Source organism: Macrotis lagotis, chromosome 4, assembly GCF_037893015.1.
Source record: "Macrotis lagotis isolate mMagLag1 chromosome 4, bilby.v1.9.chrom.fasta, whole genome shotgun sequence".
Classification (NCBI taxonomy): Eukaryota; Metazoa; Chordata; class Mammalia; order Peramelemorphia; family Peramelidae; genus Macrotis; species Macrotis lagotis.
The window spans coordinates 102,753,513-102,781,297 of NC_133661.1; the positions used below are offsets into that span (position 1 = coordinate 102,753,513).

Here is a 27,785-nt window from a genome sequence, read left to right on the forward strand (position 1 = left end):
TTCCCCCTAGCTAAATAAAGTAGATTGAAAATTTGACTTGTAGTTCATATGTTAGTCAACCAGAATAACTAGGCTAAGGAGATAATTATATCTTTAGAAGAAAATAATAACCTTGTAATTTGGGGAGGGGTAACCCCACAATATAGTGATACTCTTTGAGAGAAACTCTTTAATTTTAATCAGAAGATACTGTTGGCAAAAATGTATTCCACCCAAGGAAGCATTATCTTGGAAATGAGGCCTTCAGCAAACCACTCTTAAAAGTGGGAAGAAACTATGCTTCTCTCTTCTGAAGAATCCACCCCAGTGGACACTGAAGTAGCAAGAGCTCCCATCAGAACAATTGAAGAACAGGGTTCAGGGATCTGTAAAACAGATTCTGAAGTTAGGAGTGCCTAGCCCAGCACCTTAGTAGGCATTTAATGAACAGTTAATGATTTGAATCGAAATAGCAGAAATGATACCAGATGAAGTGTTCTTATCTGACTGTGCTTGGAAATGTACAACATCATGGCCTTTTTAATTCAACAACTTTTTAGTTCAAAACCTTATATTCATTTATTAAATGTGGTAAAATGAATAGTCAGTCTTTGAGCCAGGAAGAAGATGGGTTTAAATTCTGCCAATGATACATAATATCTGTTTTTTTTAAACTTGTTTTCTAGGCCAGAATACAGAACCTGCTCATTGGGAAATATTTAATAGCATAAATAAAAACTCAATAAAACCTATATAGCTTATATTTTAAAACTAAACCAATATACACCTCCTGTCTGCCTTGGATGAATGATTTCCTGTCCTTGGGTCAGTTTTCTCATGTATAAGAAGAAGGGGCTGTGCCAGCTGACTTCTGAGATCTCTTCTAACTCTAGCCTTATGATCCTAGAATTTCAACATTTGAGTTGGAATTCAACAAATCAGTAAGATTGTAAAGGTTAGAGTAGAAGGAGAGAAGATTAGAATTCTAGGAAGAGAAAATCATGTGATTGAAGGTGCTGAAGTGTGAAAGCATATAGCAATATTCTGAGAATGGCAAGTTGACTAGTTATTCTAATTTCTAAAAAGTCAATAAATAATTTATCATATTATTTATTAGTGGAGATCAAAGTGGTAAAATCAGTTTTTACTTTACTCTGAAATTGATATTTTCAATATTGACCTTGTAAAGTTAAGTGGGGTTTATCAGAGCCCATTTCTAGAAGATGAAGTGGAAATTAAATTACCTGGTTCTAGGGTTAACATTGAGAATATTATTGCCAAATTAGCTCCCTTAATAAATGAATGAAGTATTTATTAAGCTTCATCCATTTGGATGTGGATGTGGATATTGAAACTTTGAATGAAATGCTCTCAATGTGAAGAACAGAAAAATCTGTTGCTTCATAGCCTGTAAACCCTTGTACAATTTTCTTTTTCATTTGAGGAATTGAATTAGATTTCATGTCCACTCTCTACCCTTCCTCTTTTCCCCCCTTCATTCCTTTTAAATAGGAGGTAAGAAATAAATCAGTGGGTGGTATCTTTTTTGTGTGCATTTGGCAGTATTCAAAATGTAAATAATGAATCTTTTCCCCCTCTCCCCTCCATCTGTAATTTACCTTTGAAACAATTCAATCTCAATAGATAGAGAAAAATATGGGATTACCTTTCCAACATTATGTTGGGTGGGACTTACAGAGAGTCCCCAATTTAATAGCTCCTGCTAAGACACACACACACACACACACACACACACACACACACACACACACACAAAACATCAAAGTACAAATATGTTTGTCTTTGTATCTATGTATGTGTATACATATATAGATATATAGATATATTTATCTGTATATATATATATATATATATATATATATATGTGTGTGTGTGTGTGTGTGTGTGTGTGTGTATGGTTTCAATCTTTTCTTGGTCTTGGCACATTCACAGCTCTCTAATCTGGCATGCTATAAAAGGAATCATGAATTCCCAGTCTTCAGGAACCCAATGAACAGTTGCCATTTCTAAGCAAAACTATAATCATAGCTGGTAATGTGTTCATGAATCAAAGACTCAATGGCTTAAAAGAGCCCTCAGAGGTCATCTAATCCAACTTTTCTCCCTATGCAAGAATTCCCTCTACAATATCCAGGCCAGGCTCTAATACCTCTAATGACAAAAGAGCTCACTTTCTAATGAGGCAGTCTATTTCATTATTAAACAGCTCTAGTCCTTAGAAAGTTCTACCTTAATGCACTTAGGTAATATGCACATTTCATCAAAAGCCTTTTTTTTTTCTTTTTGGCTAGGCTGTGCCTTAACCCAAAGAAGAGACTCTAGCAGTGATGATTTCAAGCACTTCAACCATGCAGTGAGATTTTGAGTTTTGTTTTGATCTTTATTTTTGTTTTGTTCATGTGAGACTTTTTAGGGACTTTCATTTTACAACTTCTAAGAGTGGCTGTGTATAGTTGGATATCATGACCCACTTTGTCTATATGTCAGTAATTTTTGTGCCTGTGTGGTTAAATTGTACAACTAAAACATGGGGCAAACAAATTAATAATAGGATAGCTTGGTGGTAAAGTGGATAGTGTTGGATCTGGAGAAAGCAAGACTCATTTTATGAGTTCAGATCTGACCTCAGACTTTTACTGTGTGACTCCAGGCAAGTCACTTAGCCATCTTTATTACAATTTCCTCATCTGTAAAATGAGTGGAAGAAGGAAATGGCAAACCTTTCCAATGTTTTTGCCATGGAAACTTCAAATGTTTTTCAGTCAAATGGGGTTACAAAAAGTCTGATATAACTGAAATATGACTAAACAACAGCAAAAAACAATTTTGATGTCTAGAGCAAAAAGAATGAAGTTTGCTTTCAGTAGTTGGGAGTTTTTATTATATTTTTAAGTTGAGAAGACAAGATGCAAATATAGGTTAGATGGCCTCTGAGGTCCTTCTATTGCTCTAACTTATATTTGTATCTTGTCTCCCTACCTTAAAAGTATAATAAAAACTTGTTTTTCGCTGTTGTTCAGTCATTTTTATAGCTGAGGAAACTGAGGGAAGCTAAATAATTTTCTTAAGATAACATACAGAGTATGTTAGAATCATGATTTGAAGCTATGTCCTTAAATAAACAAATTTGTTCTCTTTCCATTGTTCCATACAATTTTAAAGTTTGCAAAGCACTTTTTACTTGTTTCATCTTCACAACAATTTTGGGAGGAAGGCACTATTTTTCTTTCCATTTTGTAGATACAGACTTGAGGCAGACAGAGATGAAATGACTTAGCCATGAAGGATTTGAACTAAGGTCTTCCTGATTCTATGCTTTGTACCACTAGTTACTCTATGAATGAACCTCACACAAAATTTCCTTGTCTTTATTTAGAGACAAAAAAGTAAACAACTAAGATGGAATAAGTGTACATCTATTTAAAGTGACAGTGTCTTTCTTTGCTTGACCTGATCATGGCCATAATAATTATAGCTAATATTTTATAGCCCTTTAAGATCTGCAAATATGGTCTCATTTGTCTTCATAACAGCCTTGAGAGGTAGTCTTACTACTATTATCCCCACTTTCCTGATGAGGAAATAGGCAAATACATTAAATTAATTGCCCTGAGTCACACACAGCTGTAAGTATCTAGGGGTAGGATTTGAATTGAGGTCTTCCTGACTCCAGGTCCAGTGCTCTACCTCTGTGCTCCACTAGCTGCCTCACTTTACCTTATGTCTGAAAGCCGATTTTTTCAAATCTAACACTATTCTTGGGGAAGTGGAAAAGAAATGTGAATAGAAGAAAGGTCCAATGGTCCATTCTAAAGAAGTATAGATTCATGTTTGCAATTATTGAAGGGTGAAGATGATGCTGGTCTCTTGACAACTTACTGCATGGAAGATATAGTGCATATAGAATTGAAAACTAGAGGAGAATAGGCTCCTCTACTCTCAGGATTCCCTCAAAAATAATGGCTAGTTGGGAAGTTGAAAGTAATAGCAAGAGACACATTTATACAGCACTTTTTTAGCTTACAAAGTAATTTCTTCAGAGTAAACCTCTGAGGTAATAGCACAAAGATGATTTTTCTCATTTTGAAGCTTGCGAGAGGTAATGTTTAGTGAATAATTTACTAACTCTAGACTAGAACTCAGGTCTTTTGAAGATAGAGCTATAGGTCATCCATTGGTCTTATTCTTCCCAATTCATAATCACTTTGATGGGCTGGGGCCCCCAAAAGGTGACTAATTATTTCTCTGGAATGACCTTTAGAACTTTTAGGACTTGGAGTGATTTTCTAATGCTAATGCAGATAAACCCTCACAGACAAATTCTCCATTGATTAACCAGTTGATATCCAATAACAAGTCAAAATCAGTTTTAGAAATGGATTATATCAAAGAATTGTAGTATGAAAAATTGTTAAAATTTTTTTCCCTAAAAGTCTGAGGATATATTCTCTGAGTACATACAGGGTCCCAGGGAAAGTGTGCTACAGATTGAAGAACATATGTAGCACCCAAATCCTGGTTGGATGGAAATTCTTTTCTTAGTGTAGTTCTTAAGGAGTTTCTCTGAAGTGTTTATAGCTCTCTGCTAGACCCTGAGTGGGGATTTTTGTATGGGTTTTGGAGTTATACTTCTTTCCACATGTTTAGTTTGTCCTCTCAGCTCCTGATTGGATTCATTAATGTTACTGGTCCATTTTTTCTTATGACATTGTCAATGAGATTGGGAGGGAAAGTTTGAAAATTGCTTTGAGCTCATTCCCTCAAATCTTTCTCTCTCTGATTCACATGGTTCTGACCTCAAAATGTTCTCAAAATTCTGACTCCTCCCTGTTATCCCAAGTAGTTGCTGGAATCCTTCACTTTCAAATCTAGGTCCAATGCTTTGACTAATTTTTCCAACCAATCTTGACATATTTTTTATATTTTGATTTCACTTGACTTCAATCCTTCTCACCTTTTTAAACTAAATTGTTAATTTAACACCTTTGATTTGCTTATTAATTCAATAGAATTATTCACATCTATTTTACATATTTGATTGACTGATTGGTTCAATAGCTTCATCAAAGAGATCTCTTACCTGATAAAGAAAGGTATTAGGCTAAGAACATCTTATTATAACAAAGCACCCTCCCCCCTCCTTAACAGAGCAATCAATTTTGTGGGAAGAAGGTTTTTTTTTGCATGTAATCCTATTTCAGATATTTTCATAATCAAATGGACCTGAGTATCATTTTGCGTGTGTGTTTATGTGTGGGGGGATTATTTAATTCTTTTGTCTCACAGACATATCAAAGAAAACACATAGAGATTATATACCTAAGCACACCTCAATATTTCAAAGGATCTGTAACTTCCTTGATGTTGTTATTCACTCCATTGGCACAGTCATAACTCATGCATGCTTTCTCATATGTGAGATTCTTCTTTGTGTTCCCCTAGGAAGCCTTTCTATACATCTTTTACACTTCAAGAAGGGCAGCTGGGGGTGCAGTGGATAGAGCACTGGCCTTGGAGTCAGGAGGATGGGAGTTGGAACCTGGCCTTAGACACTTGACCCCTACTAGCTGTGTGATCTTAGGCAAGTCACATAATCCTGATTGCCTCACATTCACGGACATTTTCAGTTCTCCTGATTCATATCTGGCCACTGAACCCAGATGGTTCTGGAGGAAAAAATGAGACTGGTGACTTAGTACAGCATCCCCCTCATGAAAATCCAGTTCATGAGCTTGTCATGGCATTACCTCCCCTGATGTCATGATCTTCTTTGAAAATGAAAGACAAATATCATGCTTCAAGAATAATAATAGAACTTTCAGGTTGTGTTTGTATTTTTCCTCAAGTATTTCATAAAACTCGACTACTTCCTTTTCTTAGCATTTTTTTTAGTAATATCCTTTATGTCACTTTTTGAGTATAGTATCATTGGTTACATACTGAACATCCATGCATCATTTGTTTCTCCTTTACCTGTTGGGTTATGTGTAACTTTGTAGATATTCTAATATTTGCAAACTTAGAGTAACACCAGAATACTTATTTTGAAAAAAAAATGAATCTTTATACCAGGAAGAAGCTTAGAGATCATTAAAACACAGTCCAATTTTCTAAATGCAGTGTTTCATGTCTCTCTTTTTCATATTTAGTTCTGGGTCCAATTCATTACCATCAGGACTGCCTTTTTCAAATATATGAAATTATGTATGAACTCAATGAACTGACCAACAAATTGTAAATCCTAATATGGACAATGGGCATTTCCCCATCAATTTAGCTTTTTTTCCTACACAAAATATTAGACTGGATTATTTTCAGTAACCATAAATCCATTTGAAGAAACTGCATTGTTCTGAACCTTAATGCATTTAATACATCTCTTATAAATTGGAGAACTTGGAAGACCTCATAATCTATAGAGTATTTTTCTTCTATTTGGACTGTGAATCTGACAGCTTCTATAATGGTGGCAAACCTTTTGTGGACAAAACTAACCTGTCACTCAAAGATTTATGCTCATCAGCTCAGCAAATACCCCCCCTGGGTTTGAGCTCTCTGAACACTACCAGAACCATGATGCTTTCTAAGGCACAGAACATTCTCTTGGGGTGAACCCATTCCAGGGCAGCCCTTCACTTCACAAAGAAATCTCTCCCAGGACTCTCACTGGCTTCTCTGGAACTGTCACAACCACACTGGAAGCCTAGTGGTGCCCATCCCTTTATATCAGCCAGAGACAATGGAGATCATTGCCCATCCCTTAGCAAAGGCACTTACCTATCTCTCACTACTGGCTAACCCTTGCTCACATGGAAGCCTTCTCTGCTTTGTCTTGTGTTATCAACACTGGTGTTTTGCCTCACCGTGATGCCTCCCTGATATAGCAGGGACCCACATCCATAAAGTTAAGAGCTCCTATTTCCTATTAAATCAGGTCATGGGGGGTGTGTGATAACAGTTCTGGTAAAGTCAATGAAAAGTATGTCTTTTCACATTTCCCTCACTATTATCAACATACTGTGCATGTCACACCATCATTCATTTGATGTCATGGTCTTCTTTGAATACAAAATTCAGCAAGAGTAATGAGCACGTGTCTCTACTCTGTGTATCACTTGCAAATCAGAGACCACTGAACAAAACTTCTTTATGGTTGAATTTGTCAAGGAAACCATGTTGGGTTAGATACATAATGAGTAAGACAGAATTCTCTGTATCTTTCGGTCAATCCTGTGGGTATAAAGATGAATTAGTTGTGAAAATTTGTCTTTTTTTCTGAATTTTTATTGATAATGCCCTTAATATGCATTTGGACATTCTCAAAAAGATTTAATGATGATGAAAAATAGATATAGAAGTGGGTAGTTATTGATTTTCCCTTGATTGCCTTTTTGGACATTAATTTCATTTACAATTCTTTTGATATCTGATATAACTTATGAAATAACCTACCAATGCTTCTAAGTTTCTGGTGTATACAATATGTATTTCCTTGGTATGCATTTGATCTGGCTCAGCACTTTTTCTAACTATATCTTTCCAGGTACCATTTCTTCTTCTACATAGTGAATTTTTGGGACTAGGGCATTAGAGTCCTCTATCACTGATGATGGAAATAGGTAATTATAGAAATGATGACAAATTTGCTCCATTTTATGTCTCTTTGCTGACCTCCTGCCAGTTTAATCTATGAATGCTCTTAGGATGATGTGGCTCATTTGGTTTGCATGCTGAGATTTCTTCTTTTTTTTCTTTTTAGGCATTTTTCCCACTTTCTCCTTAAAAAAAATTTTGTAAGTTGATACTTAGAACTTTAATCAGGGCATTGGGCCATTGTCCTAACTGAATTTGGGGGATGCCAAATTTAGGGGGCATTGACAACATCCTACAGCAGGATCAAAACAAGAGTCTAATTTGATAATATAAGAAACAACCTAATGAAGGATTTAATTGAATTCCTTTTCTGCTCCATTTTACCCTTCCCAGAGCTAGTGGCTATCCTGATGCTTCTGTCTTTTCTATCATATATTTGTATCCTGTCTTTTCCTTGAAAAGTATAAACTAATGGCCAAACTGATGGCCTAATTCATTCTTCTTGTTCCGGAACATCAGTAATATTTGCCCTGATTTCAGAAATTTCAAGTTATAGATTTGAAAATATTGATCATACTTTTGGCATCTCCATTTGTGGATCATTCTAAACCAGTTTCATTCTTGGATACCAAGTGTCTACTGGATAATGACATCAGAATTTTTCTGGCTAAAGTAGATTATGGACTTTTTTTTAAGGAAGGGTACATATGTGTAGTGATTTATTTGCTTTGTTTAAATATCTGTAGGAAATGTGACAAAAGCAGCATCTTTTTCATTTTCTTTTTATAGTTTTTTTGGCACACATGGTTTCATTTGGCTAGATCAGCTTGAAGCTTTTGCAAATGTTTACAGTCTTGTCATTTCATTTTAATCATTCTGATTTGATTTTTATTTCAACATTTACTCTAACTAGTTGATATTCTGACTGAATATGGAGAACTATAGCTAATTCTATTATTCCCCACATTAATAATTAGTGTTTTAAGATTTATTTAGAATTTTTAGCTGCATACCATATTTATTTTCTTGCAACTTTTCTTTAAACGAATGTGTTCATGATTTATACCTTGTGGGTCATCTACAGACTTTTGACTTACTTCATTTATTGGATTTGAATATATTTTCCAGTTACATTTTTGAATATATTTTCCAGAGTGCTCATTGTCCCTCTGAAGTTACTATCAAAGGCCATGATATCTTGGTAAACCAAGTCAGTCTGTTACTTGCTGCTGTCCTAATCAAGTCCTTGTCTTCTTATAACCTCCTCAGTTTTTCTCAAAAACAAAACTCATCTATTTTCATGTTTACCTTTGAGCAAAGATATACATTTTATCTTCCCTTTTATTCAAATTGGAAAGGGAACTAGATGGTAAAAGTATTCCAGAACACACTAAATGTAATGGTTTTGCATGCATATGTGTGTGTGTGTGTGTAATAAAATACACACACACAGACACACACACATTATATATATACATGTAATTTCAACCTTAAAATCCTTGTACTCAAAATTCTTCATGTATTTATTATACCATGGTTTCTCCATGGCTAATGCCTTGATGTTGACTTTTCCCCCCAACATTTCGTTATTTTTAAATATTATTTAGGTGAAGTTTTGGCATTGTGACCAATTTAAGAACCTTAAAACTCACTGTTTTCATTAAAGCTGAAAAAAATCACTTTTTGCTGGAGGCACTGACTCCTAGCTTTTGAAAGTCTAATAGTTTCATGTGTTTGTTTTTTTTTTTTTTTTTTACAAAGGATGGAATTCATGATCACAGGGCTAAATAGTGTTGTTTTTGTCCTTGACTGAAATGTTACTGATTAATTCTCCATAGTTTACAGCCACAACACAACTAAAGTGTAGGAGGGAAGCAGATTAGTTTGGCCTGTAAAGGCATATCAGAAGAAGACTAATTCTTAATTTAACAACAGCAACAAAACAGTACCCAAATAGCATATTGAAAACTCCCCACCAAATGCAGTAAACGATTATACTTTTGTTTCAAGCTCTTTTTTTTTTTTAAAGACTCCTTCTGGCAAAGAAAGAAAAATCAGGGTGAGTCACAGGAAAAAATATAGTCAGATGGAAGCAAAAGGAGAACAATTTGTCAGTCAAGATATTATGATTTGGGGCCATCTGTGCATAATACCTAGTGATGAGTGATGAGGGATGCATACAAAAGTTCAAGTCCCATTCTTTCCCCCACCCCCCACCCCTCATGGAGATTACAGTTTAGTTGGGGAAATAAAATAGCCAATGGGTACCACTAGAATTCTGAGATAGGAGAGAATTATGGTAGTCTGGGGTACCGAGGGAGTAGGTAGGATCTGAGGTGAGCTTTTAAAGTAGTATTTGGAGAGGAGGTTATAGATGAGAAAAGTGAAGTGGAAAATCATAAAACAATAGAATTTTAGTGCTAAAAGTAAAAATATATTTATAAAATATATTTAAAGGATGGTATTCATTATGACTGAAGTTTCAGGATATAGATTAGTGAATAGTGGAACATAAAGATAGTGTGAGGCCTTAAATGATAGATAAAACAATTAGACATTATCCCATAGATGCTGAGGAGGTATTAAAGGCTTTTAATAATTAATAATTCTTTTTTTAAATTTATATTTAAGGCAATGGAGTTAAGTGACTTGCCCAAGGTCACACAGCTAGGTAATTATTAAGTGTCTGAGGCTGGATTTGAACTCAGGTCCTCCTGGCTCCAGGGCTAGTGCTGTATCCACTGAGCAACCTACTAGCTGTCCCATGAAGGCTTTTATTAAGAAAATGACACAATTAAAGAGATAACTTCTCAAACTTAAGGTTATGTTCTCTATAAAATGAGAAAAGGTTGACATCAAAAGTAATGAATGGCTTCTCTGTAAACAAAAATCTCCTTTGATAACTTTACTTGGGGCATGTAAATTATATTTTATATATATATATATATGTATACATACACATATACATATATGGGACATGTACATTATATATATACACATACATATATACATACATACATGCATATAAGTGTGAGTGTTTGAGTAAATACAATGCTGGATCAAGAGTCAGGAAGACCTGAGTTCAGAATTCCTAACACTGTTAGTTGGCACCATTTCTGCAACCTATTCTCTTAGAACCTCGCCTGGAGAACTGAAAGCTTAAATGATTTGCTCAGGGTTTCATAACCAGTATATGTCAGAGGAGGGAGTTCAAGCCAGCTCTTCTTGGTTTCATGGATAGATCCTCCATTCTTCCTTTGTTTATATAGAATAGTTACAAAATATAATGTATGAGGGGAAAGGGAAGAGAAAATAGAAATGAATGAAAGACAGTTCCTGCCCTCAAGAAATTTATAATTGAATGAGTAAAGACTACACACACACACACACACACACACACACCACACACACATCTATATGGAAGTTGAAGAGCTGGTACTGGGTCTTCATTACTTCCTACTTGGATTATTGCAAGTCTCCTAATTGTTTTTTAAAATTCCTTTATCTCTCTCTTCTTCATAGTTCTCTACTTTATTTTCCTAAATTGCAGGTTTGAACTTGCATATACTCTTGCCATGCCACAACTCTTCTGCTCAAGATGCTTCAATGACTCCCAGTTAGGGAAAAAAACAAATAAACAACAAATTAAAAAAACCCAAACTCCTCTTTTTGCAAACTGGATTCAGTTTTTACTTATTCCACATTCTTCCCACTCACACATGCTATATGACATTCAAACTGTCTTGGTTTCCATTTCTCAGACTTCTCCCACTTCCAATGTCATTACTCAGACTGTCCCCAATGCTTGGAATACTATTCTTCCTCAATTTTGCCTCTTAGAACCTCTAATTCCTTTCAATATTCAGCTCACATGTCACTTTCTTCAGGAGGCCTTTGCAGATTCCCCCAGTTTTTTACACTTTCAAATAACAATAAAATATCTATCTATCTATCTATCTATCTATCTATCTATCTATCTATCTATCTATAAACATATTTGCATATGTGTGTATGTTACCTTGGAAAATTAACATATTCACAAGAAAAATATACTATATTTGTATATATTATTATGAATGTGCTAATTTATCAAAGTAAAATATAATCTGCTTGAGGGGAAAGACTGTTTAAATTTTAGTTTTGTGTCAATAGTACCTACTATGGAGTTTGAAATATAGAAGGCAATGCAATTGCTAAATAATTATGACTAATTTTCAAAAGTTCGAGCATATATGGAACACTTTTAATAAATATAATTCTTCAAAACAAAATCTCAGTCATCTTCTAAAGAAGGAATTTCAGAAAATAAAGTCTTCTTTGCCTGACAAAGTTCATTAATTTATCATGGGCTCATTGCTATGGCAAAGCAGAGCCTGTAGCATTTACTAATGATGATATCATAATTCAAATCCATTCTTCCATATCTCTTTGGTACCTTTCTACTTGTCATAAATATTGAACACACAGAAAAATAAAACAAAGTTAAAAAAACTATCCCTAGTCCCAAAATCAAATATAACTCTTGTTAATAAATTATGAAGCATTCAGACACTTTGACTTTAAAAAATAAGTTAATGAGAATTGAAAGTGTTTATTTTCCATGCATCAGAGTGCCATAATATGTTTCAAAGGTTTCATGATCTTATGGGGGTGAGTTCAGGCTTCAACTCATATATTTTTTCATACTTCTCATATTCTCTCAGAAATTCTCCACAGATAATCTACTAGCATTTTAGCAATCTTACTCTTTTTTCCCTTCTTCTTCTGGGTACCAAATACAGTATTCTATTTACCTACCTTGTTTTCCATTTCCTGGATATCCCCGAAGTTCTTTCTTGTGTGTAGGTCATTGTTAGAAATCTACCATAGCCTACTTATGGTCACTGTGAAACTTTCTCTTGCTCTTTGGCTCACATATAATTTTAATTCTTCAGAGATTATGTCATACACTATAGAGAGAGCAAATGGTGATAACTATGGTAATAACAGTAATTATAGTAACAACAGTGTACATTTCTTAATATAGCACTTTAGTGTTTATAGTTTATCATCATAAAGGCTTAGTGAAATTTATATGGTAAATCATGTTATTCCTGCTTTACATAAGAGGAAACTGAGGAACAGAGACTAATTTGCATGTTCCATGTCATGTGACTAACACTTCAACACAATGACAGAACTGCTAAAATAAAAAACCCTGTGAACTGTTAAAATGAAAGAAACTCCAGGTCCAAAAGAGGGATCTGGTCATAGTTGATAAACATTATTAAATGTATTTACTGGCTGAGAACGAAAAGTTTGCAAGTTGGAACAGTGAGACAATATTCAATCTCTTCAAAGGCGATTTGGAAAGGGCAAGATCTTTATATTTTTTGAAACACATTAAATTGGTAAGACAGGTGACCAAGTTTGGGGGTGAAGTGATCTAGAGAAAAGATATCTGTAAATACAATAAATCAGAAAACAGGAGGATTTCTGCTCTTTAGATAAGTCAGGAGCCAAGATATTTGATTTTTCTCGCTGATCTGGTCAAGACTGGTTTCAGCAGATGTGGGCTTCTCTGAGTTCAGTTCAAATTTTCTTCACAAAGGGATCACTGATATGTCAAGCAACCTTGGACATCAGAATCCTCTTTTGATAGTTGTTACTGCCTCACTTTTCTGTGAAAAGATTTGTACAAACAATTGAGACCCCCCTGCACAAAAGAGAGAAAATAATTCCCCCATATAGTTTTTAAAATGGTAAATAACTTTTTATACAGTCATGTTTAATTCTTGAAATATTCCTAAGAAGTTGGCATGGTTGAGATTAATATCTTTCTTTTAAATATAAGGGATCAAAGTTTGCAGAGGTGAAATGACTTACTCATGGTCACAGTGTATGACAGAGCAAAGACTTGAATCTAGATTTTCTGTCTTCCATCCTAGTCAGTGAAGCATATGATTGAAGATGAAAGATCTTAGCAGTACTCAGTCATTTCTATAGGCAACATAGATATGTCCACAGGTCATTTCCACAACTATTCTCTTAGGCTCAAAGCATCAAATTATAGCATGGTGCTACCAAGTGATGGGATGTGCTAATAGGTCTATTTCATCATCAGCAAAACTGTTCTGCTTTTTCTTAATCATAGATGTTGCTGGAAGTTCCCATTCATGTGGATGGGATTCGTTCTTGATGTGCCCATAGTACCAAACCCTTTGTGGTAGCACATCCCCATCTAAAATAGACTTAGGAGCAGTTTGATGAACTCCTCAACTTTGGATACTTGGACTCTTTCTGACAGAAATCACGATTGAACTATTTATATGAAACCACCCCATTTCAGAATATACCACCACCTCCATCCAACCCCTCATTAGATGCAAGGTCTTATTTGCATCTAAAGTCCCAGTTCTCCCCGTGCCCTTTAATCATTTGCTGTCCAGGCAAAATATTTTAAAAAGAAGTAGTTAGAATGGATTTAGACTACAATTAGGAAAATCTGAGTTCAGTTCCTACTTCTGACCCTTAGTCTTACTATTTGTGTACCCCTAAGCAAGTCATTTAACCTCTTTCTGTTTCAGTTTTCTTATTTGTAAAATGAGAATAATATACCTATGTCATATGGTTGATGTGAAGATCAAATGAGAATTATGTCTGTATATATGCACATATAAATATATATGTATATATACATATATATATATATATATATTTATATATTTGCACACACATATGCAAATATGGGGGCAGGCCTCAGATGCTATTATCTGTGTGATCCTAGACAAGTCATTTAACTTTCCTTCCTTCAGTTTCATCATCTGTAAAATGAGCTAAAGAAGGGTTTAGGATGTTTAGGTGATACTTGGATCTCTGGTAGAAAGGCTGCTAGACATTTTCCAAGGCTACTTTTCAACTTTGTTTTCCACCTGTATGCATGCCAACAAACCTATTTTAAGGAGAACTCACACAGGGCAAGTACTCACAAGGGGATCAGAAGAAGTGATACCGAGACACACCCTGAAGGTCTAATTGAAGAACTTCAGAATTGCTTGTATAGCATAGGAAACACTGGCATAGGATCACCCAGCATGGTGAGGGTGCTGCACTCTATGAGGAAGCCAGCTCAAAGGAAACATGATATTCTTAAGTTAAGATAACCCATCCCAGGGGCAGCTAGGTGGCGCAGTGGATAGAGCACCAGCCCTGGAATCAGGAGTACCTGAGTTCAAATCCGGCCTCAGACACTTAATAATTGCCTAGCTGTGTGGCCTTGGGCAAGCCACTTAACACCACTGCCTTGCAAAAAAAAAAAGATAACCCATCCCAGGTGTTTCACATGGATTATTTGTGCTTGATCTATGGTAGAACATTCTGAACTCATAGTGGTTTGATCAACTACAGTGGGACACAGACTGTAATTTGCCTCAAATAATGTGATGTCATTTTGGTCTTCTTCAATAATGAAGGACAAGAACCAATCAAAGTGTACAGCAGTCACATGCTAGAGAACTATATTGGCAGTTGGGCTAGACCATGTTGAGGGAACTGAAAGGTTTCAAATCCTTTGATGAGTTAAGGGGGGTTTCTATAGAAATTTGAAAGCCATTTGTTCCAGCAGTCCTAGAGCTTGGTTAGCCATTGAAGATGTCAAGATCATCCACTATATCCTGAGCCATCACCAATCACCTTGACGTTTGTCTTGCCTTTGACTGCAATGACTTTGGAGGAGAAAGCAAAGCCTAGAACTCCATCCAATTCTGCCTTACTTAAATCCAGTTCATGTGTGAGTCTAAAGACATTACCCATACCATTTTACCATTTTTACCTACCTGATAGTCCTATAATGACAGCCAAATGATGAAGCAGCAATTGTGGATACTCTAGGAGTTTTAATCACAACTCTAATCACAAGTGGCATGGGTTTCTTACTCTACCAATCAAAATTCCAAAAAATTACTTTAATGAGTTAGAAAAAATTGTAAGTAAATTCATATGGAGAAATAAAAAGTCAATAATTTCCAGGGATTTAATGAAAAAAATGCAAAAGGACGGGGCTTAGCCCCACCTGATCTAAAAATTGTGTTATAAAGCATAAGTCATCAAAACTGTTTGATATTGTCTAAGAAATAGAGTGGTGGACCAGTGGAATAGACTAGGTGCAAAAGTAGGAGACAATTATAGTAATCTGCTGTTTGATAAACCTAAAGAGTCCAGCTATTGGGATAAAAACTCTCTCTTTGATAAAAACTGCTGGGAAAATTGGAAGTTAGTATGGAAGAAACTTAGATTAGACCAACACCTCACACACTGTATCAAGATAAGATCCAAATGGTTGCAGGATTTAGACATAAAAAACAATACTATAAGCAAATTAGAAGAACAAGGACTAGTCTACCTGTCAGATCTATGGAAAGGGGAGCAGTTTATGACTAAGGAAGAGATGGAGAACATCACCAAAAACAAGCTAGATCATTTTGATGACATTAAATTAAAAAGCTTTTGCACAGATAAAAGCACTGTAACCAAGTTCAAAAGAAATGTAGTAAATTGGGAAACAATCTTTACAACTAATGATTCTGACAAAGGACTCATTTCTAAAATATACAGAGAACTGAGTCATATTTTTTTTAAAAAGCCATTCCCCAATTGACAAATGGTCAAAGGATATGCAAAGGCAATTTACAGATGAGGAGATCAAAGCAATCCATAGCCATATGAAAAATTGCTCTAAATCATTAATTATTAGAGAAATGCAAATCAAAGCTTCTCTGAGGTACCACCTCACACCTCTCAGACTGGCCAACATGACCAGAAAGGATAATGATCATTGTTGGAAGGGTTGTGGGAAATCTGGGACACTATTACACTGTTGGCGGAGCTGTGAACTCATCCAACCTTTCTGGAGAGAAATTTGGAACTATGCCCAAAGGGCAATAAAAATGAGCATACCCTTTGATCCAGCAATAGCACTACTGGCTTTATACCCTGAGGAGATGATGAAAAAGGGTAAAACCATCACTTGTACAAAAATATTCATAGCAGCTCTGTTTGTGGTGGCAAAGAATTGGAAACAATTAAATGTCCTTCAATTGGGGAATGGCTTAGCAAACTGTGGTATATGTATGTCATAGAACGCTATTGTTCTATTAGAAACAAGGAGGGATGGGATTTCAGGGAAGCTTGGATTTGCATGAACTGATGCTGAGTGAGATGAGCAGAACCAGAAAAACACTGTACACCCTATCAGCAACATGGGGGTGATGTTCAACCTTGATGGACTTGCTCATTCCATCAGTGCAACAACCAGGGACAATTTGAGGCTGTCTGCAATAGAGAATACCATCTGTATCCAGAGAAAGAGCCGTGGAGTTTGAACAAATTTCAAGGACTATACCCTTTAATTTAGGAAAAAAACCAGATAGCTTATTGTCTGTTCTTGTTATCTCTTATACTTTTTGTTTCTTCCTTAAGGCTGTGATTTCTCTCTCATCACACTCAATTTGGATCAATGTACAACATGGAAACAAAATAAAAACTGACAGATTGCTTTCCATGAGGGCAGGGAAGTAAAATTGTAAAACTCAAAACTCAAATAAAATCTTTAAAAAATAGGGTTAGTTTCTCACTAGACTGAAGCAGCAGTAGGATTCAGCAGCCTTTTTGAAGGACCTCTTGGTGTGAGGAAGGGATTAGAAAAGGTGCCCTAAAAATTGTTTGGTGTACCCAAACCTAGTCTGCTTGCCATGGCAGGTAGGGATCCTACATTGCAATCAAAACACACAAAAAAGTACAAAAGCTTTTGCAAAGATGATTCCACTCATCATCATCAGTAAGTTTGTTTCTACCATGAATTCTTATGTGATCAAAGAAAAAATTTATGAAGACCTGATATACTTCTTATCAATGTGTCAAAAGAGGACAAGCTTTAGGTTCAGAGCAGGCACAGACTATCTGACATGCCAGGGAGGCCTTGGGAGCAATAGAGTTAAGTAGGGGAGGAGGAGTCATACATAGCAATAGTGGTCACTTGCTCCTGAAGTCTTTAGGCATCTCATGACCTTCTCATCTCTAAGACTATCTTCCATTTGTCTAAATGTAATAAAATATGTATGTATTCTTTTTGCAAACATTGGTATTTAATTAAGTCATTGTAAAGAGAGAAGACAAATAGGCTGTGAGAATGATGAAGGTGATGTATGGTGCAGAGTAATGGACAAATCACAGACATCGTCTCTCAGCTAAACATTCGCATTCAATAAAATAAGTGACCCCAAGGCAAGATGGCTACAAAAATACTTATTCTCAACAGATTAATGTCCTTCTTAGTGGATGAACAGTTTGTTGTTTACTTGGAGAGAAAGCTGAGTCAAAACAAGGTTCACAACAGCAGAGCATTAAAAGAGTTGGCAGCTTTCAGAGATTTGTTGTACAGTATTGTATTTACTCATGTGGGGCAGAACACTCTCAAATATCAAGATTTATTTGACAGAAATGATAGGGAAAATTCAGAAGCTGCTAAATGATAAACAAGAACTTCATAGGGTTTACCAGCAAGAAGGTGGTGTTTTACTTCATCAAAAGCAAAGTTAAAGCAAAGTTTAGAGATGAAGGATTCTTGACTCAGCAAGAAGGCAAATGAAATTTAGTTTTATACTAATAATAACAAAACAAAGTGCTTTTATGATTACTTGAAGACTATTTATGACTCAGAGAGCTATGGTACATCTCAACTCAGTGCTGATGGAACCATCTTGATTAGTAAGTAATGAGAACATGATCTTGAAGAATCCTCAACAGACTATCATCAATGAAGCCATTGACTGAATATCTTAAGTTGAAGTCATTTCCTCTCTAGTCAAACTTCTAAGTGAAGAATGGTTTTGAATGCCATTAAGCTCCTCTGGTGTGGCAAAGTATCTGGTGCTGATTCTGTTCTAGCTGAGATTTATAAGCTATGGGTTCTACTGTCCACTTAAAAACTGATAGAAGTGTTCAAGGTTATATGGCAAGAAGATGTTATCTCCCAGGAGTTCAAGGATGCCTCCATTGTCCATCTCTATAAAGGAAAGGTATATAGGTTTTCCTGCAACTGTTAGAGATGGCAGGGGTAGGGTCTCTCTCTCTTGGTCATTGCTAGCAAGATCGTTTTTTTTTGGCAAGACAATGGGGTTAAGTGGCTTGCCCAAGGCCACACAGCTAGGTAATTATTGTCTTGAACTCAGGTACTTCTGATTCCGGAGCCGGTGCACTGTGCCATGTAACCGCCCCACTAGCAAGATTTTTAATAGAGTCCTCCTTAATAGGCTGATTTTTCACCTGGAAGAAGATGGCCATCTACCTGAGAACTAGTGTGGCTTCAGAAAGAGCCAAGGAAATGTCAATACGAGGTTTGTTACTTGACAACTCCAGGAGAAAAGTCAGAGTTCTGTACACAAAGTTCATTGATCTAATGAAAGTTTTTGACATCATCAATCATGAGGGCTTATAGAAAATTGTGGGAAAATTTGGTTACCTGGAGGGTGTGGAAAATGGACAATGCTCTCATGCTTTCCTAGTCACCAATGTAGTGAAATAAGAGTATGTGCTTGCTTCTATCCTTTTTCGCATGATGTTTTCAGAATTCTTCATTGAGGACAAAAATGATATCAAGGTCACTACTACATTTATCATAAATTTCTTAACTTGAAAAGCCTATAAGTCAAGACTGAAGTGGAGGAAGAGTTAGTACATGAGTGAAAAGAGAGCTGGTACACAACCTTCTGTTTGAAGATGATTGTGCACTCCATTCACACTCTGAAACTCAAACACAATAAGGTATGATTTGATTCAAGTCACTATTTGTGCTAATTGTGGCTTAAAAATTGACATCAAAGGGGTGGCTAGGTGGCGTAGTGGATAAAGCACTGGCCCTGGAGTCAGGAGTGCCTGGGTTCAAATCAGGTCTCAGACACTTAATAATTACCTAGCTGTGTGGCCTTGGGCAAGCCACTTAACTCCATTTACCTTCCAAAAACCTAAAAAAAATTGACACCATGAAAACAGACAGCACAGCACTGTACCATGCATACCTGAAATCATTGATTACAGAAAATGGAGAAATTTTGAGTGTTGTGTATAAGTTAACTTACCTTGGCAATATACTTTCCAAAAATGTACACATAGATGAAGTGATTGACACATACACATTACCAGAGCTAGCTCAGTGTTTGGAAGGTTCCAAAGGAAAGTGTGTGAGAAAAGAGGTAATAACCTGACTAATATATTGAAAATCTACAGAACTGTTGTGCTGACCTCACTGTGAGAGCTGGACAGTATCAAGTATCATGCCAAGAAATAGAATCGTTTCCATTTAAATTGTCTACTGGACACTGAGGTCCTTTTTTGAGCTGAATTGCCAAGCATTCAAACTCTGTTGGAGAGAGTTCAACTACAATGCGCTGGCCACATTGTTTGAATACCAAAGGTACATTTTTCTAAAAGACTATCTTATGGAGAACTTAGACAAGGGAAATGCTCTTAAGTGAAGCAATACAAGGACACTCTCAATGTCTCTTGGAAGAACTTTAGAACTTTAGACTCAATTGGGTGACATGGGAGACACTGGTAGAGCACTAACCAGCATGCCATGCCCATATTAAAGAAGGAATTATGTTCTATAAGCAAAGCAGAATCAAAGTACATAGACATATACACATATGCATACATAATTATCTCTATATCTATATCTATAGAGATACATACACAAAGGCATATGTAAGAATATATTTACATATATAATCACATTTTACATGCTTTAAAATGCTATATCAATGATAGCTATTATTATTAATAGGAGAAGCAGCATGTTATCATGGGAAAAAATGTCATTTGACTGGAGTTGCAAAATCTGAGTCTTATTCAGTTAAGTTCTAAGAAGGATCCAGGCACTGACTTTGCCACCAACTTAATGGTGTCACTTTGGGAGAATAATATCCTCTTAGGGGATTCCATTGCCTTTTCTGTAAAATGGCGAGATTGAGATAGTTTGTGTGATCCTTTTCAACTCCAACAATCTCTACTTCCTTGGTTCTAATTTCACAGTAAAGTAACCCAATTGTTTGTGGTTTGGACCATCTCCCCTTTTGTTGGAATATCAATCATAATTGAAGTATTGACCATCAAGTCCAGCCCTTAAGGTCATTTCTAGTGTCCTCACATGTACTTAAGAGTTTAAATGGGTATTATTTCTGCTCTAGTTTCTAACATAGAAATATACTGAAGATAATCAAGTGGGAGCAACAGAAATTAATTCATATAAAATTCAGCAATCAAATTGTTGGAAAAAGTACTTTGCAGAAATCTCTTTAAGTTTGAACCCTCTTTCCCAGGTGACCAAGATGATATGTAGAGAGTGTACCTCTGGGTACTGGAGAAAAAATATTTGTACTTCTGCTTTTGCTTTATCTTCTCAGTAATTGTCCCATAGTAAAAACTATATGATTATTGGCTAAATGATAACAGGGTATCAACTGCTAAAGACTATATGCCATAAAAGGGAGAGATTAAAGAGCTAGTGATTGATATTGGGAAGAATATATCAAAATGGAGGTTTGAGCTGATAACAAAAGAAAAACACTTCCAACCCCTTCAGGAGTCCTTCTAAAATCCTAGGGGAGAAATCTTAACTTGTTCAGAGACCACTTCATTTGTAAAAGAGGGAGCTGAGATAAGGATCCTCAGTTTCTAAATAGGCTACACAATCAAGTCTTATTTATTTTCATCTCTCCTAGTGTACTATTGAGTATCTACTAAGCCTGGTGTCTATGCTTGCATAAGGAATAGAAATACAAAAGTAAAAATAGTCCCTATCCTTAAGGAGCTTGTGGGTCTGGTAGAGGAAGTTGTATGGTTTGTATATAAGCATAGATAAAAGTCATATAGTATGTACATATGAAGTTGTATGGTATCTACATAGAAAGTTGCACCATATGTATCTAAATAGATGTATTTCATGTATACAAAATGTCATTAGGTATTGTACATTCATAATAAATGATGGTTGACTGAATGAACATATGGATGAATGATAAACAGAGGGATGGTTCTTGTCATGTTCTTTCTGTGTGGGTTTTTAACAAGTCCATCTAGATCTGACTTTCCTTATCTATAAAGTTAGATTAGACTAGATGACTTCTATTATTCCTTCCAAGTCTAATTCCATGATCCTATGATTTCACACTGTGGCTTGATATCTGGATTCCCTGTGTTCTGCCTATTCTAACCTCTCATAATAATATGCTTCTCTATAGTTGTCTGACATTCCATGTTCAATTGGCAACCCTGGCTCCATCTCATGGAGAGAGGCCTCAGTGGAGGTTCTTCTCATAATGACTGACCATTAAATTCTTCAGGGAAAATGGACCACAATTGCCTGTTAATTAATCTTTGTCTATGGTACCATATTCTTCCTCTATTCCTTTTATCTCCCTCCATTCCCAAAGCACAAAGTGTATCTATTACCCTACAGGTGACTTGGTAAATAGCCAGTTGCTGCCCAGGATAGTTGAAACTAGAAGCCAGTGCTTCTCTTAATTTTTGCTGAATTTTGATACTTTTAGTTTTTTAAGCATTCATACAAATACCAACTGCGGTGACTTTGACATGCAAACTGCAGTCAAGGCTTAAGACTAGCCACTTACCTGGGCTGTTAATTAGTATGAAAAAGACCTCTCTAAAGGGGAAAAAGCCCAACTACAGGCTCTATACAATTTGGCTGTTTCCTCTTATGTTAACGTAAGTAGCATTTTTGAAATACTTTACCTGTAGGTTTCCATACTAATTAATTCCTTTGGCCCTAAAGCAGAGAACAGTTTCCATAACCACAAAGTATTAAAGTCTGCCTTTTCCCCAGTTAAGGATCCTTTTCTCTGAGCCCATCTCTTTATTTTGTTAATGTATTACTACTGGCAAGGAGGATGAAATATTTAAACCCATGAACTTGTAAAAGCGAATTTTTAGAATCACATTCATCCAAGCAGCAAAACACTAGATTACATGCAGCTTTCTGTCTATACCTTTAAGAAATATGCAAGAGTAGGGGTGGTATAGCTGGCAAAGCAGTAGTCCAGAAGAAGGGGATTCTTAATGCAAAGTTCAGAATTTTTTGATAAAAAAAGTATTTAATATGATTTGTCTCTTTTGTCTCTTTTGTAATCCTGTGTATGTTATTTTATGTATTCAAAAACATTATTTTCAGAAGGGATCCCTATGCTTCTCCAAATGGACAAGGAGTCCACTGCACCAAAAAGCTTAAGAATCTTTGCTTTAAAGGATCATCTAGGCCAACATCCTTATCTATCTATCTATATATCTATGTATCTATGTATCTATGTATCTATGTATCTATCTATCCATCTTTCTACTTAATTATCTGTCTATATCTGTCTTTATTTTTAATGCCTTTATGTTTAATATTCCTTGCCTATCTAAATTCTTTTAAAAATATTTTATTTATTTTCTTTTCCAATTACATGGAATAATCATTATTTTTAAACTAGGCTTTGAGGGATTTTTAAAAAAATTTTTGTGAGGCAATGGAATCAAGTTGACTTGCCCAAGATCACACAGCTAGTAAGTATTGTCTGGGGTTGAATTTGAATTAGGCCTATGCTCTATCTACTATGTCACCTTGCTTCCCCTAGGCTTTGAGTTTTACATTTTCTCCCTTCCTCCCTTCTCTCCCCTCTTTCCCTGACAGAAAGAAATATAATATAGGATATATATGTATAAACCTGTTATACATAGATCCATATTAATCTTGTGAAAGAAGAATCAAAGTGAAAGAGAAAAAAATTCAGAGAAAAAATAAGACAATTTAAAAAAATTGAAGATAATAAGCTTAAGTCTGGATTTAAACTCCACAATTCTTTCTCTGATGGTATTTTCCCATCAGAAGTCTTTTAGAATAGTCTGTGATTATTATACTGCTGAACAAGTACATCATGGTTGATTATCTCCTAATGTTGTTGTTAGTGCCAATACTGTTATTTTACAGATGGAAAAACTGAGGTATGGAGAAAATGAACTATTCTGCTGGTGTTTTGGTCTCAACTCTCTCAGGTCCTTCAATACATCCTTCATTCAGTTCCTTAGTACTTTTCCTAAAGCACAGGTTTGATTATGCCTCCAGGATCAAATGTAAAATACTCTTAGGCATTCAAGGACCTTCATAACCCAGCCCCCTCTTACTTTTTCCTGTCTTTGCACAACTTATTCCTTGCCAAATACTCTTAGATCTAATTACACTGGCCTCCTGGGTGTTTGTTCTCTTTTCTGACCATTCTCTCTGACTGTCTTCCATGTCCTCCATTCCACCTATTGACCTCCCTGGCTTCCTGTAAGCATAATCTCTCTGTCTCTGTCTATCTATCTGTCTGTCTGTCTCTTTTATTGAAAGTCTCCCTTATTCCTCTTAATTCCAGTACTTTCCTTCTATTAATTATTTCCTATTAAACCTGAGACTAGTTTACTTTGTGAGGATTTGTAAGCATTTTGTCCCCCCCAACAGACTGTGAAGTCCTTGAGGGCAGGGACTGTCCTTTACTTCTTTGTTTCCCAGCACTAAGCTTAGTGACTGCCACTTAATAGATACTTAATAAATATTTCTTTATTGATTAAATTTTTGTAAAATTACATAAACATGGGCTTGAAGGCAGGAATGGTATTTCTGCCCATCACATTCTGAAGCGGCTGACTGTAATCATGTCAGGTTCTTTGCAGATTTAGTTCATCCAGCAACAGAAGCCAACTAGATTTCCTGCTTCTTGATTTCTCAGCTGCTTTTGCCAAACCATAAGTATTCTGAACCATCTCTTTCACTCAAACATCCTTGGCATTTTCCAATTCAGGTTCCTTCTCCTTGCTTAATGGGCTGTTCCCACAGCATCTTTCTCCTAGTCCCATTGACTGAAGTTCTTTGCCTCCCCAGGAATTCTTCCCCCTAAATCCAACAAGTTTGGTTTCCCACTGCATTCCTGGCAATGTATCAAGATATTCATTTACTTGTCTTATTTCAAGCAACCTACAACTTCCTTTGAAAAGGCACATGACATTTGACAAACCATCACTAACAGGATGGTTTTTTCTTTTCCTTTTTTTTGTATTCTCCCTGCATTTTCACCTTCCCACAATTTCCTACCATTATTCCTACTTACAGTGATTTCTGTTACATTAAGTTATCATTCTTTCTTTGGTGAATAGGTGCATTATGCACTCAATTCTTCAGCCCTCACTCAGATGTACTTCAAAGAACTGGAAAAGCTAACCTTAATTGGGTATGCAGTTTAGTTCCTAGAGTACTGGGTAGCTTGTTCATGGACTTAAGTGCTCATCCTTGTTACACATAACTCTCTGTGTGGCCTGAGGCAAGCCATTTTGTTTCCCCTTCACTTTCTTTACTGTAAAATGCAGGCATACTTGCCTTCCATTGCTTTCACAGAACTACTGGAATGATTAAGATCACAGAATCATGAATGCAAGAGAAGAAAAGTATCAGAGAGGTCATCTATTCAACCTCTTTCATTTTATGAATAAGGAAATAAGCATATGTAGTTAGGCAACATATGAGTGGTAGGTAAAATCCAGGTTTTCTGAAATATGAGCAATACTATTCCTGTCATAAACTCATCTCTGATGTTTGCCCTCCATTTCCTGTCTTTGTCTTTGATGTTTTCTGTCCCCCATGCCTGTAAGATGTCACTTCTCTTCTATCTCTCTTGGGAAAGTTTTATGACTCAGCTCAAGCATTACATGAGTCCTTTTCTCTACCATTTGCTTCTCTCCTTCCTCTCCTAATACTAACACTATCAATCTTCTTCTATCACTATCACTAACTTCTGTCTTATATTGTTTTTATTGATTTTGATATATTTTATGTATTCTTGTATTTATCATCTTTCTATCATCTATTCACCTCTCTCTCTCTCTCTCTCTCTCTCTCTCTCTCTCTCTCTCTCTCCTGTTGTTTCTCTCATCATATTGTATAATTCTTGAGGACAAGGACTGTTTTTGTCTTACTTTTAATCCCCAGTGCCTAATATAGTGCCTGAAACATCATCATTGGTGTTTAATAATTGCTTATTGATTTTCTAGCTGATTTTCAAAGCCACAGGAGCCTCTTATATCAAGAAAAACAGTTGAAATAGTAGTGACTCACATAGCCTGTGTGACATAGGGAATAGCAGTCCAAACCTAGGGTTCAGTCATGTTTTTAATCACTGACTGACTGACTCCACAATGTTTGATAGGTCAGTAGATAGATTTGTGTGTCACTTTCCTCTTCTCTGAAGTAAGGAAGTATTAAGATCTGAATGGGATATGTTATTTGCATATATATGTATATATATATATATATATATACCCACACTATCTTCTTCATGGAATTATTCTGAGGTGAGCCAATCAACAAATTTAATTGACTGAAATCTAATTGAATTTCTTCCAGCTAACTTATTATGGGACTACTCAAATAACTAATGTTAAGGTAGTAAAACTTTGTTTGAATGCTGTTAAAATTTAAAGGGATCATTGACAAAAATTGTAGTCTGGGTTTAGCACCCAGTTGACAAGAATAATTAACTACAGGGGAGATACTATTCTGTGGGGACTTTCCACATCCCATGAACCCTCCCTAGTCCAACCCCTAGCCAACCCCTTTCCAGAAGCAGACTTGTAAAGTCTTGTGAGCACCTCTCTGTTCTCAACTGAAATGCAGGTACATTTCTTATTAATTGTCCCAGGCAATTGCTAGATATTGTTCTGTTTTATTAAAGTTTATGATGTTAAGTGGGACCCATGGAAATTGTGAATATTGTATTAGAAAGACAGCAAAAAGTCCCTCAATAATGAAATAGCTTGCCAACTGTCTTTAAAATTTCCAAAAACATCTAGGATATTCTTCAAGTTACGAAGACTAGAAATACCTTATCATATTCATTATTAGGTGCTTTTTTCTCTCTAAGAAAAATTATCATATAATTCCCTATGGATTTTATTGAAGCTTGACTTCTGCATGATTCTGTTCTTTGTAACTATTACTCTATAGTGAGTCCATGAAAATCCTAGCAATCTATAGGGATAGCACACCATATTCTGGAGGACTATTAGTTGAATTTAGTCCATTGATCACCTCAATTCACTTAGGTTTCTTAGTAGAATATTAGTTCCTTGAGGGTAGGGATTATTTCTTTTTTTTTAATTTTTGTATTTTCAATGCCTAGAAGAATGCCTGACATTGAGAAGATGTTTAATCAAAGTTAATTTAATTGACTGAATTTATCCATCACATTCAAAACTTCTCTGTTTGCTGTGGATAAGTTTATTATTTTCCAGGAATGATGTTTGTCTTTCCTTCTCAAAAAAAGACCATGACATCAGGGAAGTGATACCATGTCAAGGACACGAATTGGATTTGAATGAGGGGGGCTAATTCACCAGCCTCACTTTCTCCTCCAGAGTAATCCGAGTCCAGTGACCAGATATGAATCAGGAAGACTGGAGATGGACCCGGATGTGAGGCAATCAGGGTTAAGTGACTTGACCAAGGTCACACAGCTAGTGAATGCCAAATGTCTGAGGCCAGATTCGAACTCCTGTCCTTCTGACTCCAAGGTCAGTGCTCTATCCACTGGACCAGAGTTTGCTCAGTATGGAGACTTGGTAGTAAAGTGTGTAAGAGAAGAGGTATTAGGCTACAGAGCTACTGTGCTGACCTCATTGTTGTATACCTGTGAAACCAGGACAGTATATCAGCTCCATGATGTCATGAAACTGAATACTTCCATTTAAATTGCCTTAGAAAAATTCTAAAATCAAACTCTAAGGTCATTTTTTGAGGTAAACTGCCAAGCATTCAAACTCCTACAGAAATGAACTATTCACATTGTTCTAAAGCCAAACCTTCCTTTGCAAAAAAGATTGTTTTATGGAGAACTCACCCAAGCCAAGCAGTAATATGGTGGTCAGATAAAAAAATTCAAAGACACTTTCAAGGTCTTTCTTCAGAATTTTGAAATTGATTGTGATGTCTTCATTAGAGAGGATGCTATGTTCTATGAGCAAAATAGAATTGAAATAGTTCAAAGGAAACTTAGGATGTCCAAATTTAGAGAATCCAGCCTAGGTGGACAATCTGTGCTTGACAGTAAAATCATATTGGCCTGATTGGTCCA

The 27,785-nt window shown here is 35.9% G+C and overlaps 1 long non-coding RNA gene across 1 annotated transcript; it reads right to left on the reverse strand.

The window, feature by feature from the left end:
* Window positions 1–27,785, reverse strand: LOC141519977 (uncharacterized). Its single transcript, XR_012477493.1, has 4 exons — window positions 27,552–27,785; window positions 12,874–13,253; window positions 12,391–12,542; window positions 1–365 (listed from the first exon to the last, which is right to left on the reverse strand). It is a non-coding gene; the product is annotated as an uncharacterized LOC141519977 (long non-coding RNA).